Raw genomic sequence first — 11,626 nt, forward strand, 5'->3', positions numbered from 1 at the left:
TGACATAAAATTTACCATTTTAACCTTTTTAAACCATACAGTTCTGTGGCATTAAGTACAAAGGGTCGTGCAACCATCACCCTTAACCATCGCCAGAAATTTTTCATCTTCCCCAACTGAAACTCTATCCATTCAACAATAACTGCTCATTCTCCCCTTCCCCTCCCCGCTGGAAACCACAATTCTGCTTAAAGTCTTTATAAATTTGACTACTTTAGGTGCCTCATATAAGTGGAATCATTCAGTATTTGTCCTTTTTGTGACTGGCTTTCACTTAGCATAGTATCTTCAAGGTTCATTCATGTTGAAGCATCTATCAGAATTTTCTTTCTGAGGCTGAATAAAATTTCATTGTATGTATACGCCACATTTTGTTTCTCCACTCATCCGTCCATGGACACTTGGATTGCTTCCACTTTTTGGCTATTGTGAATAATGCTACTATGAACACGGTTGCACAAGTATCTCTTCAAGTCCCTGCTTTCAAGCCCCTGTTCTTTGGGGATATACCCACAAGTGGAATTGCTGAATCATATTGTAATTCTTTGTTTAATTTTTTGAGGAATCACCATGCCATTTTCCACAGTGGCTGCACCATTTTATACCCCCCCCCCAACAATGCACAAGTGTTCCAGTTTCTCCACATCCTCACCAACTCTTGTTATTTTCTCAGTTTGTTTTGTCTGATTGTTTTTTTATAATAGCCATCCTAATGAGTATGAATTGGTGTCTCATTATAGTTTTGATTTGCACTTCCTAATGATTAGTGATATTGAGCATCTTTTCCGTGCTTATCAGCCATTTGTGTATCATTTGTGTTTTTTTTAATATCTATTCAAATCCTTTGTTCCTGTTTAAAATTGGATCATTTGGGTTTCTTGCTACTTTCTTTTGATTATCGAGTTGTAAGAGTTCTTTAAATATTCTAGAGTCAAGTCCCTTATCAGATATATGATTTGCAAAAATTTTCTTCCATTCTTTTGGTTGCTTTTTACTATCTGGAGTCCTTTATTCAAAGTGTCCTGTGAAGTAAAAAAGAATTTAATTTTTATGAAGTCCAGTTTATCTTTTTTTCCATTGGCTGCTTGTGCTTTTGGTGCCATAGGTAAGAACTAGTGCAGAATCCAAGGTCACAAAGATTTATATCTACGTTTTCTTCTAATTGTTTATAGTTTCAGTTCTTACATTTAGGTCTTTGATCAATTTTGAATTTTTTTTTTATATGGCACGTGGTAAGGGTCCAACTTGATTCTTTGGCATGTGAATATCCAGTTTTCTCAACACCATTTGCTGAAAATACTATACTTCCCCACTGAAGTCCACTTGCACACTTGTCAAAAATCAGTTGACTATAAATATGAGGGCTTATTTCTGGACTCTCAATTTTATTCTGTTGATCGATTATGTCCAGCCTTATGCCAGTACCACACTACCTTGATTGCTGTTGTTCTGTAGTAAGTTTTGAAATTGGGAAGTGTGAATCCTCCAACTTTGTTCTTTTTCCAGGATTGTTTTGGTTTCTCTTGGTCCCTTGAATTTCCATATGAGTTTTAGGATCAGCTGATAATTATTTTCTAATAAGCCAGCTGGGATTTAATAGGAATTGAGTTGACTCTGTAGGTCAATTTGGGCAGTATTGCTATCTTAGCAACAGTAAGTCTTCCAATCCATGAACACGGGATATCTTTTCATTTATTTAAAACTTAAAAAAAATTTTAACAATGTTCTGTAGTCTTCAGGGTACAAGTTTTGCACTGCTTTCATTATTTCTAAATATTTTATTCCTTTTTTTGAAGCTATTCTAAATTGAATCATTTTCTTAATTCCAATTTTAATTCCATGCTACTCTTAACCACAGCAAACCCAATAACTGGGCTTCGTTCCTTGATTAAGAAAGAAAGTTTCAGATGAAGAATCTCAATTCATTCTGAAATGCTTATGTCTGGACCCAAGGATAAAGTTACAAATTGATTCAATGTGTTTTAAAGATCTCAGATGATAAGACTAAAACACATCTGGACACCCTAAGTACATGCATCTAATATGCAGATTGAGAAGGAACAGAAATAGGAATACACTAGCATGATGGTACAGCTTCCTGGAAGTGCAGCTGTAGTAGCTACAGAAATGAGAGAGGTCATGAGGTCACAGGGATGGCACAGCAGCCAGTAGCCTTTCCCACAGTGGTACCCCAGTGACCTTGGGCAAGGGCTTCACCTCTGTACCCCCTCAGTGTGCACATCTTTAAAATGGGAATAATAACACTGTTTGCAGAGTGGTCTTCAAATTGGGGTGTCCATACTCCATTAGTACACAAACTACCATCATGCAAAAAGGAAACATAAGAACTTCTATTTGTTTATTCACGTCACTCCTCTCATTTGTATTTTTATTTATGCTTTATAAGTGTACATAGTATAACGGGATGGTGGTGTATTTGCATATTTTACATTGAATTAGCAAACACTATTTGTTGGTTCATGCTCAAACAGTTTTTTACTGATGGAGACTCTTGACTTAAAGCCAGTGCTCAGCAAACGTTAGCTATCGTCAAAATAATATTTATAATTGTCATAATATCATTGTAAGTCTAAAAGGATTCATTATACTATTTTGATTTATTTTCTTGCCACCATTGATGAGATTGTGAAATGCACAAAAGTCAAAGATCAAAATTATCAGAATGAATTACACAGCAACTCAACCATGAATAAATAACTTTTTATTATTATAATTTAAAAGTATAGGAAAATATTAAGGTCAAGAAAGAAGGAAAATAGATTTTAATTTTCATGTCCTTCATGTGTAAACGGTAAGCCCCCTAAAAAATATTTCCTACTGGACTAGAGTTAGGGTGTGCAGAATCCTTTTTTTTTTTTTTTCCTGATTTTTAAATCTCTACTCATGTCAAACATAGGAGCCCCAAATTGTGGGAATTTCAGACATATCTCAGTTCTCCAAAGCAGCCAGGTCCAAGGTTTGGGCGTCTAATCTGGGAACGTCCTTCTCCAGCTGGGCCAGCTTCCCTGCCATTCTTCACAAGGACTGTGTGTATGGCACCAGACTTACTTTCCCAGAAGTGCTTCTGGGACCTCGGTCTGCACAAAGGGGCTGTTAAATGTGCTTCCCTCCTGCTGGCTCAGCTGACTCCCGTGCCTCAGGTCACACACAGCTCCTCGCTCCTATCAACTTTTCCCAAAGGAGCCCTGGGCTTCTGCAGGAGCCAGCACTTCCCTGGAACAGGAAGTTCTATTTACACTGTCTTGGAGCCCCATGCTCATCCATAAAAGGGAAAAGAGTCCTTTAGGAAAAGGGCAGGGTGCTTGGAAACTCTTTAAAAGTGAAAGCTTTGCAACCGGTTTCTGTTGTTTTACACTGTTGGTTGATACAATTTTTCAGAGTATAAAAATACGTGCTCTTTGGACTAGTTGAACCGTAAATCTGAAAGCTGACATGAAAAATAAACAAAAAATATGGGGAGAATGTCATGCGAACCCTCTAGAGTATACACCTAGAACAGTTATTTCTTTCTTTCTTTTTTTTAAAATTAATTTTTATTTTTGGCTGCGTTGGGCCTTCGTTGCTGCGTGTGGGCTTTCTCTAGTTGCGGCGAGCGGGGGCTACTCTTCATTGTGGTACGCGAGTTTCTCATTGCGGTGGCTTCTCTTGTTGCGGAGCACAGGCTTTAGGCGCGTGGGCTTAGTAGTTGTGGCTTGCGGGCTCTAGAACGCAGTCTCAGTAGTTGTGGCGCACGGGCTTAGTTGCTCCACGGCGTGTGGGATCTTTCCAGACCAGGGCTGGAAACTGTGTCCCCTGCATCGGCAGGTGTATTCTTAACCACTGTGCCACCAGGGAAGTCCCTAGAGCAGTTATTTCTTCCTTTAGCCTTCCAGAACATAATTCCAGTTTATATGTGAATGAATTATTCAATCATACTTTAAATGAGGAAGAAAGGCTACTAGACTTTGTTATGTCATGATGTTCAGTCTATGGATGGTCGTTACCAGTTTTCCATGCTTATGTCAAACATGTAAGTAGTCTTCCACCAGCTGATAGACACACTTAATGAGTGATCTGAATCCCCCAATTCAGCAAAAGGTATGCCAGGAAAAGAATGAATTGGGAGAGGGGGGCTTTAGGAATCAGAGCTCTTAGGGTATTTCATAATGGTCAATAATTATTTAATCACAATTTAAATTATTAAAAATAATTAACCAGACTAACTATTAATGGTAATTGTGAACAATTATTATGAATTGTTACAAAGCATTAAGTGCTTTACACATATAAACTCATTTAACCCTCATGATAACCTTGTGAATTATATACTATAAGAATTACAGCTAAGTAACTTGGTTAAAGTCATGGTACGTAGTGAAGCCAGGACATAAACCCTGGGTACCTAGTCCCATAGAGTGGTGCCCTAACCTTTACGCTCCACTGCCTCTTACACTCTGTGCCTGGCCGTGTTCTAAGCAATTTAGATACATTAGCACGTTCAATTTAAACGACACCAATAATGTGGTAGTTTCCATGCGAGAACATTCAGTCATTCTTCATTTATTCAGCACCTGCTAACACCTAGGACCACACCTAGATCGAATGCAGTGATTCTGATGTCCTTGGGGCTGGAGAAAGAGGCTAAGAGGCCAGCATCCTCTGTGTGAGTCCCTCTGCATTCCTGGTCAGAGATGTATCCATCTATCCACCTACCCATCTTTCCATCTTCCCATCTTTCCATCTATCCATCTAACCATCTATCCATCTAACCATCTGTCCATCTGTCCACCTTTCCATCTAACCATCTTTCCATCTATCCATCTAACCATCTGCCCATCTGTCCATCTTTCCATCTATCCATCTATCCATCTGTCCATCTTTCCATCTACCCATCTATCCATCTAATCATCTATCTGTCTATCCATCTATACATCTTTCCAGCCCCATCTCCCCCACCTCCATCATCACCTCCTCCCCAGGCTTCTGCACAAGGTTCCCTGCATGAATCTGGGCACATGTTTTCACTGGCTGGAACGTGCTCCTTGCCTTTCAGCCACTCCACTTCACCCCTCAAACCCCAGCTTGGGCATCGCCATTCCAGACCCCTGCAGAGAGGGTTCATCTTCCTTCTTCCCTTGTGCCCCCTGGGCCCTGCCGGCCTCACCAACTGCTGGTAGCGATGTATCACCATTGCCTTTTCACAGGGCCAACCTGCAGGCCTGGAGAACAGAGCTGGGTCTTATGGAACCATGAAGTTCCACTACTGAACCCAGCGCCTCGCACAGAGTATGCAGTCAGTAAATGTGGAGTTGGTCTGTTAAACTGATGCTATCATCTTTGGAAGTTACTTTCTCCAAACCTGCAGGACTCTGGAGAAATTGTACCATGAAGAGAAGCAACCAGTAGGCCAATAGCTGAGAGATGCAAGGCTGAAGGGCGGTTTCTGTTTCTTGCTTTTCTAGCTGCCGCTACTATTGTGTAGATGACACAGGTCGAGGGTGGAAGGGACTGGGTAGAGAGGAAGGAGGGGAGGATGAAGGCGATAGCTGAGAGCCTAAAGTTTGGGAGAAAACAGTAATTTCCTCCCTTTGTAATCAAGTTTCTCAAATGAGTTGTCTGTAGCTGTCTTGTTGTTTTCTTCACCTTCTAGCACCTTCCATGTGGCTTTCTCAGGGGTCACCAATGACCTCCACATGGCTGCCACCGTAAACCACTTCTCCGTATCTTCGGGACCAGAGCAGGATTAAAGTAATTCTTCTTTAGAGGAGGAACGGCCACTCGGTTGTATCAAGAGGAGAGGAAAACTAGGACAGGTGCAGGTGACGGTACAGATTTGGCAGCCCAAAATCCAAGAGATCTTGTCTGATATTTCTATGTTTTATGAAACAAAAATGAAAACCAAAGTCAATGAAGGAGAGGTGGGGCATATTTGAGGTTGAAGGAAATGATAGAAAATGTTTGAAAAGTTTTTCGGAGGCTGGAGTGTAAGCAGCCCACAGAAGCATGGTGAGATTGCCAGCAAAAGGGGCCCCCCTGAGGTTGGTGGTCCAGGGTGCGTAGTGATACCAGTGTGCGTGGCTGGGGACCTTTCCTCCAGCAGTGCCCAGCTGCCAGGTGCAAGGACAGATGGTGAGTATAGTCGGGTTCATCCCACCTCAACTTTGCCAGGCATGTGCAAGAAAAAATAGGGCACGTGAGCTTAGAGCCTGCAAGAAAGTGGTGGCTGGAGGAGCCACAGCATCCGACCTGAATTCTGGCAAAGTTAACAGAGGAGCGACCCACAAACAGGGAGATGGCGCAGAGCGTGGATGGCGCCCCGCGGTCGAAGGACGGTGCTGGCGGGAATCTCTGCCCGAGAAGAGGTAGGAACAGGCTTTGCGACCAGCAAGGAGGATGTCTGAATTCGTGATTTTGGAGGTGGAGCAGTTTCAAGAGATAATGTGGTTCAGACTTCACATTCTGCACCGTGAGAACAGGAAGCCGTGAATATTAGAGAATAAGGTCACTGGGTCACGGAGCTAAGAGGTCACGGGGTCAGATGTGTCAGAACGACGGCAAACGCCAGGAAGAGATGGAAGAATCAGGTTCTGAGTCTCTCCTGAAGGGCAGTGAGTGGCCAGGAGAGGTCTCAGCCGAGCCCTCCGTCCCAACGCTCAGTTGTTTGGGCAGTGGGGGCAGGTGCAGGCTGACCTTGACATTGCCTTGGTTGTCCATTTCCCTCTGAGAGCGCCTCTACGCATCCAAGGCGGTAGCCGAGCTCACCTCTTGCCTTCCACATGCAGGCTTTATCTACTCTTCTTTTTTTTTGTTTTTGTTTGTTTGTTTGTTTGTTTTTGCGGTACGGGGGCCTCTCACCGTTGTGGCCTCTCCTGTTGCGGAGCACAGGCTCCGGACGCGCAGGCTCAGCGGCCATGGCTCACGGGCCCAGCCGCTCCACGGCATGTGGGATCTTCGCGGACCGGGGCTCGAACCCGTGTCCCCTGCATCGGCAGGCGGACTCTCAACCACTGCACCACCAGGGAAGCCCTTTATCTACTCTTCTAATCTGCCTCTTGAAACCTTCTTAGCTATGAGAATCTGCTGCTCAAGTTAAAGGGAGGAATAAAAGTATAAAAAAAAATAATGTAAGTGGTGCAGCATTTCCTGTTTAAAATTAGAAAAGCCACTGCTTCTCAAACTAGATGTGTCTGCAGCCAAAAAAATGGGGTCATATAAATTTCGAAGAAAAATGGGCAGTGGAATTTGCTCGTGCGAGAGTGAGCTTGGTGGTGCAGGAGGAGAGGGGGAAGCTCCACGGGGAGGCGCATAAGACAGACTGCCCCCTCCTGAGCACACCGTGTCCTCTGGAAGCCCGGTGGAGTGATCAGGCTGCTCATGGCACTGTACCATTTCCTAGCCCACATCAAGCAAGCTGGAGTGAGTCCAGCTTGAACTGAGGAGGCTGAAGAACGTTTTTTATTTGATATCATATCACTTTAGGATCAGGCAACTCCCAAACAGATTTCCTCTGTGATGAAATATCTTTTTTCCTTTAAAAAGTTGCAATTTCTTAGTAAAGATTACTCAGCTAGTCCTTACCATAACCCATGAAGACAATATGTATTTTTAGTTTTTGTCTTAACAGCAAGGAAACTCACTCAAAGATGGAAAATGATTTCACTAAGGCCATCCAGTGAGTCAGGCCCAGCACTGAGCTGGACAAATTAGGCATCCCAGGTCTCAGCTATCAAACTTCTAGGTCCTGCTAATAATCTGAGACAAAAGAGAAGCACTCTTACGGCATCTTTGGAAAGTAATTTTTTTTTTTTTTTTTGCGGTACGCGGGCCTCTCACTGCTGTGGCCTCTCCCATTGCGGAGCACAGGCTCCGGATGCACAGGTCCAGCGGCCATGGCTCACGGGCCCAGCCGCTCCGCGGCATGTGGGATCCTCCCGGACCGGGGCACGAACCCGTTCCCCTGCATCGCGGCAGGCGGACTCTCAACCACTGCGCCACCAGGGAAGCCCTGGAAAGTAATTTTAATGCCAAGTTTTGTGATTAGACTACATGGCACCCTTTCCCATGGAAAAGCTCTACTCAGCACCCTGGTAAGGAGGACAGGACAGGAGGGGACAGGTGTGACGAACAGAGCACAACACACAGGATGCAGTAGCTGCTCAATAAAAAAAGGGCCCCTGGCAGTCCCGGCACCCATTTTCTAGACAACGGATGTGATTCTCGGCGTCCTCGTTTATCGAGCGCCTCACGAGGCCCGGCCCTGGGATGCAGCCCGGCAATGATCGGCTTAGTCTCTCCCCGATGTATCAGCTGACGATACCTCATCCTGATAAGGCCGCGACTCACCAAAGTTGTGACAGAGGCGCTCGTAGAATAGGGAGCTAGTCCTGGGTTCTGGGCGCGCTGAATCCTGCTTATCGATGAAATGCAGTAAACACATCAGCTGGACCTATTTCCCGAATACAGGGTGACGCTTCTGTTATTTAAAGATGTAAGAAATGCTGGAGACTTGAGAAAAGAGGCCATGGAAGGTGCCATTGATGGCTCATTAATAAATCCTACAGTGATTGTCGATGCATTTCAGATACCTGTGGCAGCAAACAAAGCAGTTCACCTCTACAAACTGGGAAGAATGAAGACAAGAACTCTATCTACTGAAATTATTTTCAATCTTTCCCCAAATAACAATATTTCAGAGGCCTTGAAAAAATGTGGTATCTCGGCAAATGACACTTCGTTTCTGATTGCTTATAGTGAAGAGGGAGAAAAACATAAATCATGAATACCTAATATCTCAGGTAGAAGGTCATCAAGTTTCTCTCAAAAATCTCCCTGAAACAACAAATATTACGGAAGTCAAAAAGATATATAAACTATCTTCACGAGAAGAAAGTATTGGGACATTATTGGATGGTATCGTTTGCAGAATGTCAACAAAAGATGCTTTGTGAAATGACAGAAATATTAAACTTTTTCAGCAATTATTAAAAAAAAAGGCCCCCTGCTGCTGCCCTGCCCACCAGTCTCTCTCCTCCCGTGGCATCCCCCGCAGCGAGGCTGGACTCCAGGGGTGACAGTCCTCCCCACCCAGTCTATCTTCAACACTGACCTGACCTCATCCTGGTCCAGCTCCTATGCAGCAACGAGCGAGCCAAGAATCCGGGCTGTGCTTTATCACTCTCCATGCTGAGGCTGCTACCCACATGTGTATTTTTCTCCTAACTACATGTGATGTGAGAATCTAGTTCTGCCTAAGGGGCTTAGTTATTAATTCACTCAGAAAAACAAAAACAAAAAACTACATTGTCAGCAGAGCACTCTTACATGAAGAGGCTGAATTCCCCAAGCTCTGCCCAAACCAGTAGCATCTCACACACAGCTAGAAAGTCTGCCTCAGATTAAATGTCACTGATCATCGCTGAAGGGATTCTAATCCTTCTCATTTCTTTTTTTAAATCCTTTTTTTTGGGGCCACGCAGCATGTGGGATCTTAATCCCCCAACCAGGGATCGAACCCGTGCCCCCTGGATTGGAAGCGTGGAGTCTTACCCACTGTACCGCCAGGGAAGTCCTGTAAATTCTATTTTAACGGCACACACATCTCTCTAGGTCAGACTCTTACAGATGCTATGACAATGGCAATATGTGTATAATGAAGATATTCCCCAAGTTATTTTATGGCCTATTTCTTTTAAATGAGGTAGTTCTTTCATTCTATGCCATGTTGTTTAGAAATAGGATTGTATCTGTGCCTCTTTTTAAAGTTCAGTAGGTCTCTTGCTTAGAAAAGAAGATATTACATAATCACTAAAAGAAGAAAGTTTAGTTCTTCAGTTCAGAATCCCTGAATTTTAATATAACAATAAGGTGAGTAGCTTCTCCCTTCTGAACAGAAGAGTAAAAAAACCTCTGTGGTACTTTTTAAAAAAATGGACATATTGCTTACTTTTAAAAAAGGCGCTCTGGTGTTTGAGGAAAATAATAGATTGTGAATTTCCCCATTTAATTTTAATACAGTTTCATAAACTAACGAAAAGCATTGCGATTAGTTTTAGAGCGAAACAGCACTAGGAGTGTACACTACAGGCCCAAGGTTAGAAAGTATTCTGCTAAAACAGCACCACGTGGGCCGCTAATATTACCAGCATGGCGTCCCGAACAGGCGCGGGTCTGAGCCTCACCAGCCTCCAGGGGACACAGAGCAATGAACAGCCACCCCCACCCCGAGGCGGCAGCGCGGGTCTTCAAGTAGGGGGGTGCCGCCCCCTGCCCCCCACCGCTGCCCCCCGCCGCTGCCCCTGGACCACAGCCCTCGCCTTCCCCTCGCTCACAGGCCATCGCTGGGGCTTGTGCAAACCCAGGCCTCCCAGGGGGCCGGGGAGGCGGGAAGCTCCTCCCCCAGGGCCCACCTGGACCCCACTGGCCCCTTGATCTCCCGCCTCTCGGAGGGGACTGGAGCTTCACCTCTGCTCACTCCTCGAGAGTTCGTCCCAGCGCAGTCCTGGGCCAGTTCCCACTCCGTAGCCCGTGCCTGCGCATCTGGGGCCCTACCAGAGCTGCCCTCGCTGCCCAGAGCGCACGCCCGTCCGTCTTCGTCGTCCCTCTCAGAGCCCTCTTAGCAAATGCAACACACCCCGAACCGGAGCCCACGTGCTCCCCCCTCCCAGCCTGCTCCTGCCGGGGTTGGGGGAGGCGCCTCATGCACCCCCAGGAAGAGCCGCTGGGAGAGGTGCCACCCGACACCATCCACGAGGTGCGGGCCTCCATCTCCGCCGAGGAGGCCGTCGGGATGCACATCAGGGTGGACGCCTGGGGACCACCCAACTCCTGACCTGCTTCCCTCCTGCGAGGCGCTCCTCCCTCTCCGTCCTCTTGCCTCCCCGCGGCCAGGGCGCAGCCTCAGGATAAAGTCCAACCCCTGACCACGGGGCCGGGGTCCACAGTCACTCTCCCCGCCGCCGGAGATGCTCACGCCGGGTCTCACCCTGTTTCATACCCTCGCCTGCCCCTCTTTCCTCCGGGACTTTCCCCTGCTGGTGCCATTCAGGATGGGCATCTCCTCTTCCAGCAAAATTTCTCTAACCCCGTTGCCCAAGCCCAGGCCCGGGCGAGGTGCCTTTCTGGGACCCACCACGCGACGCTTACCCGGTTACCCAGGTCGTAGCCGCCACCCTACCACACGAGACCCACTTTGTCATCATTCTCCTCCACTAGACTGTGGTGAAAAGTGGGTCTGAGTCCTGATCTGCTTGGCCCCTATTTCCCTTCTCTCCCCTGTACCTGCCTTTCTCCGGGGCATCTGCACATTTCCCATTTCTCCTGTGTCTGAGGAAGGACGAGCTAAGCCTGCTCGCGCCCTGCTATCTGCAAAGTAAACAGTAGGTGCCAATCAAGCCTGCACAGCGCCTCACTGCTCCGTTTCCACTGGCTCGACTCTTGCTTGCTGAGCGTGAATAAAATGAAATGGGTTCGTTTGCTTCTGGCACCCTCTCAAATGTTGTGGTGCCCTTATAAAAACAGCACATATTTAGCATTTAAAAAAAAATCTGACAAATGCAAGTGAGAAAACAAAAATCATCCACAATTCTAATTAAAAGTTGAAAATATTTTTATAGTTATTTTTCAAATT

The 11,626-nt window shown here is 45.6% G+C and overlaps 1 pseudogene; it reads left to right on the forward strand.

Annotated features, from left to right (window-relative positions):
* Positions 1 to 8,422: 8,422 nt before the first annotated feature.
* On the forward strand, positions 8,423 to 8,948 carry LOC114895623 (annotated as a pseudogene).
* The last annotated feature ends 2,678 nt before the right edge of the window (positions 8,949 to 11,626 follow it).

Source organism: Monodon monoceros, unplaced genomic scaffold (genome assembly GCF_005190385.1).
Source record: "Monodon monoceros isolate NGI ecotype Baffin Bay Population unplaced genomic scaffold, NGI_Narwhal_1 Super_Scaffold_14, whole genome shotgun sequence".
In the NCBI taxonomy this organism is placed as follows: domain Eukaryota; kingdom Metazoa; phylum Chordata; class Mammalia; order Artiodactyla; family Monodontidae; genus Monodon; species Monodon monoceros.